The 4,941-nt window shown below is 34.6% G+C and overlaps 1 pseudogene; it reads left to right on the forward strand.

Moving 5' to 3' along the window:
- Window positions 1-477: 477 nt before the first annotated feature.
- Window positions 478-4,569, forward strand: LOC120169556 (annotated as a pseudogene).
- The last annotated feature ends 372 nt before the right edge of the window (window positions 4,570-4,941 follow it).

A 4,941-nucleotide genomic window follows, 5' to 3' on the forward strand; every position in this document is an offset into this window, starting at 1 on the left:
TCAAAGAGGGGTTGAGGGGAAGAGGAAAACTGGAAAAATGCAATTTGCAACACGGGGAGAGAGTTTATAATTCTATCCTAAAGAAAAATGGTTAAACTATGAGTTTAGCCACTAAACTTTCTGTACTTCTTAAACTGGTCTGCTAACTTTATGATTTTACAATTTAATCCTCAATTTTCTTCCAAAATACCAATTAAAATCACCACTTTATAATTTATAAAATTTAGCCCATAAATTAGGGTGTTACATTAGTACCTAAACTTTCAATTTTTTCAAAACTTATTGTTAAATTTTGAACTGAATATTAAAATAAAACAAAAACTAAACTTTAAGCATGATTTTAAAATAATTGAAAGTTTAAATATTAAAATGAAAAAAACTAATAATTTAGGTGCTAAACGTAGAATTTACGCGTGCTTCTATCATTTGGTATTGTGATTCTGTTTAGATCTGTATAAAACCTCTTTAGAGGGTTTGCTTGCCTTTCCTTCTTCGTGTTTCAAATCCCCAATCTGAAATCACATGTCTGCATTTTTCTCTCAATTCTACGAAATGAAGCTCACAGTCAAAACCCTCAAAGGTAGTCACTTTGAAATTAGGGTTCAGCCCAACGATACTGTAATGCTTCTTTCTACTTCCCACTTCCCCCCTTTTTGTTACTGTTAGGATTTAAAAAGTTGGCTAAAAGTTTCATTTTTCCTTTTTTTTCCCTCCTTGAATTAGGTTATGGCTGTGAAGAAAAGCATAGAAGATATACAAGGGAAACACAATTATCCATGTGGGCAACAGCTTTTGATTCATAATGGGAAGGTTTTGAAGGATGAAACTACTTTAGCTGATAATAAAGTCTCCGAAGATGGCTTTCTGGTTGTCATGCTTAGCAAGGTATATGCAAAAGGAAAAAAAAATCTTCAGTTAATGTATTTCTTACTTTTATGTTTTGCTCATATTGCTTTTTTGCTGTGATAATTACCTGAGTATTTGATTTATCTCCCATGAAATTTTGTTTTAAGTAGTGCAATTTCTTTCGTAGTTTAATAAATTTGTTGTTCTTATGGATGGTTAATTTGGGTTATTGAATTGACTTCGCCTTGCAATTGCTTTTGACGAACTGTCTTCATTGTTTAATATGGATATTATAGATGGCTTTCATTGAAAGTTTTAGGCTTTATTCTGTAAAATTTTGAACTAATAGTTTAATGCCTGTTTTTGAACGAAAAAAAATTGCTAGCTTCTTCTATGTAGTAGAGTAGTTTGATATCTCTGAATAATTTTAGCAAATTCTGGTTCACGTGGCCTCTTTCTAAGTGCTTGCAGTTTTTAGTACTAATACATTTTTAATTCATTGTTTTTTTCTTCCAGAGCAAGTCTTTGGGTTCAACCGGTGCTTCTTCTGCTCAGGTTTTCATATTCATTCTGATAATTTCTTCTTATTAAGTTGAGCATTATACTCCAGTTTATGTATATAAACAATTTCTTTCTTCTCTTCCTCGACAGCCGGCTTCATCAGCTCCCAGTACAACTGCACCTGCTTCTAATTCTACACCTGCTGCAGTAGCTCCTGCACAAGCACGGTAAGTTCATTCTGAATTTTTTTCTTCCTCCTGCAAATCCTCCTATGTTACTCATATTTAAATGTGAGTGTCACATCCAGATATCTGTCTAAATAGACATGTTCAACCCCGTCCAAGCTTCTCTTATGTGTTTGGAGGGTTGTATCCTTATATCCGTATCTGGATATGCTTGGGCCAGGGTGCTTATAGAAAAATGAAAAGTCAGAGTAGAATAGACATCTTCAACCCTCCCTCCCTTTCCTTAATTGAGCTGCTTTCATCTAACACACATCATATTTTATTCTTATAGGGTGGCATCAAAGAGCACCACATCTACTTCATATGCGGCTACAGTCAAGTATGTGGTACCTGTATATCGGTTCAACAGATTCTTAAAATTATTTGCATGGATCTCCTAATATTGAATCTTGTGATATACAAGTATTTTCAACGACTCATAATGACTAGATTTTTGCTTCCTGAGGAAAAGAGCTGTAAGCTGTTAGGTGCTCCTTTGATTTCTATTTGGTTGGCATTTCCAACTTTTGAGAAAGAACCTTATTCTAGTATCACTTAGGAAAATTAATAAAATTAGAATATTCAAATTTCTGGTAAGCCATTTGGAGAGTAATTACTGAAATTGTATGAACATGCCTAACAATTACACTGAGATAGCATTGTTTTGATGGAAAGTATTGTGAAAAAGTGCTTTCGAATAGGGAAAATGAGCATTTTAAGCATTGTTTTTGAAAATATTAGAAGTTTGGTGATAAAAATGAGGGCAAATGAATAATTTTGTCCAGAAGTGATTTTGGCTTTTGCCAAAATCTAGAAATTTTAGCTTTTCAAAAGAATTTTTTAACCCAATTTGAAAAACTCTTCTGGCCTGAAAAACTACCTGTTTAGCATTGCTTATAGCTCCAAATGTGTTTTTTAAAAGCAATGGTAAACACACCAGCCCTATTCTGCAGCTTTTCAAAAGGTGCTTTTGGAGCTAAAAAACACTTTTGGGACCAAAAGCAATGTAGAATAGCTAACTTTTCAAGAAATTGCTTTTCAACTTGGGTTGAATAGTCCTGGAGCAAAAGCTAAAATTTCTAACGTTTAGATTTTCTAAATGCAATTTTGTGTAAAATTATTCTTTTTTCCTCATTTATGTACCTATTCTTTTATTTTCATTTTTTCCAAAAACAATGTCTAAAGTATCTGTTATCACTTTTTGACAACAACCTCAAACACTCAAATTTTAAATCAAACAATGTGTTTTCAAAAGCACTTCCCCACCGCATTTTCCAAAAGCAATATTTACTCCATTGAAGCTGTTTTAATCTTCATGATTGGTACTCTTATTATCAGCTCTTTGTTGTTGTAGTACATAGTTCTCTTTTCTAGACATTGGAAAAAATTTCCAGGTGTTATTTGATTGTTTATACTGCTTTTTTTCCCTTAAAAAACTTGTGTTTCCCTCCATCCCTACCATGTCTACTTTCTGGTATGAATATTTTGAAAGTAATCATAAAACCTTTTATCTTAACTTGTTTCAGTCAACAGTCGGATACCTATAGTCAAGCTGCTTCAAATTTAGTTGCTGGAAATAATCTTGAACAGACTATCCAACAATTGATGGATATGGGTGGTGGCAACTGGGACAAGGAAACAGTTACACTAGCACTTCGAGCAGCTTATAACAATCCAGAGCGAGCAGTGGACTATCTGTATTCTGTATGTCTAAAACCTTATGAATGTACCTAAGGCTAGATTCTAACATTAAAGTTACCATACTTGTTTGGATGTGGTCACATTGCTATTTTATCTTCAGGGAATTCCTCAGTCAGCAGAAGTGGCTGTGCCAGTGGCTAATTTTTCTACAAGTCAGGCTAATGAAACTGGTGCAGCCCCTGCTGATCCTGTTTCAGGGGCTCCTAATTCAGCACCATTAAATATGTTTCCTCAGGTAAAACGTTAGATGTACTTAAATCACATAAAGAAAATTTTGTTCATAACAAGGGTTGCTGGTTCTTATTTTTATTCCTAACTTGCTGAAATAATACTAGGAAACACTTTCTGGTGCTGCTGCTGGTGGAGATGGATCCCTGGATTTCCTCCGAAACAACCAACAGGTGTTGTATCATTTTTTTCCTTCTTTTTTACCTCTGAATACTTTTAGTTATTTCACATATACTAATTGCATCTTTGCTTGCTTTTAGTTCCAAGCTTTGCGATCAATGGTGCAATCAAACCCACAAATTCTACAGGTTTGCAACTCTATGTTTTAACTAGTATTAAACATCCAACCTAAAGCTAGTTCGCAATAAGTCAATTAGACAGGAAGAAGCGAAACACAACCAGGCAATGTGCAAGCATCCACCTTAAAACAAATTGATACTATATGAAAAGCTCGATTTGATTGTAAAACCATGCGAAGCTTAATATCTACTAGCTGTGTGATAACACCCCTTTAATAACTAGCAAAGCATTCATGATTTTCTATTGTTCTGGATTTGATGTGCTTCTTCTGTTGACAGCCCATGCTACAAGAACTTGGAAAGCAGAATCCCCAGCTTTTAAGGCTAATTCAAGAGCATCAGGCAGAATTTCTTCAGCTAATAAATGAGCCTCTGGGAGGTTCTGAAGGGTGAGTACTTATTCGATATAGCTATGCCATCTAGGCATCGACTTAGCATCATGGTTGATATTAATTTGAAGTTGGTGCTTTCAGGGATATATTTGATCAGGCTGACCAGGAAATGCCTCATGCCATCAATGTTACCCCAGCAGAACAGGAGGCCATTGAACGAGTATGCTGATTCGTTGCCATACTTTTTACTATCTCGTTTTGGATCCGTTGCGAACTTCTAATGATTGATAATTTATTCTCTTTGTAGCTTGAAGCAATGGGATTTGATAGAGCCCTTGTCATTGAAGCCTTTTTTGCCTGCGATCGAAACGAGGAGTTGGCGGCAAACTATTTACTGGAAATGCTGGAGATTTTGAGGACTGAAGGAGGAATCTTATCTCCTCTGACTCATAGTTTTGGTCGAATTAGATGGATATGGGGCATCATTTGGCATGTTTGCATGAGCACTATTAGGGTTTAAGCAAGGAAAACTAATATGAGTGTTCAATCAAAAATTGTTTCTGATGAATAGATGTTTATTGAAATTTCATTTAATTTGTTTGATCAGGTTGCGCTTGCAAACATGCTTAGGAACTGATTATTGTTCATGATATTGGTATTCAGAATGCGTGGACGATCTACATCAACTTAATTTATCAAAATTTCTGGGATCAAAATGAAAAATTTTCTTTTAACATGTAATATTTTACTATTTTTTTGCTCAGCATGTAATATTTCACTTAATTATGAGAGTAGAATGAAACCCATAAA

Source organism: Hibiscus syriacus, unplaced genomic scaffold (genome assembly GCF_006381635.1).
Source record: "Hibiscus syriacus cultivar Baekdansim isolate YM2019G1 unplaced genomic scaffold, ASM638163v2 tig00111769_pilon, whole genome shotgun sequence".
Lineage (NCBI taxonomy): Eukaryota > Viridiplantae > Streptophyta > Magnoliopsida > Malvales > Malvaceae > Hibiscus > Hibiscus syriacus.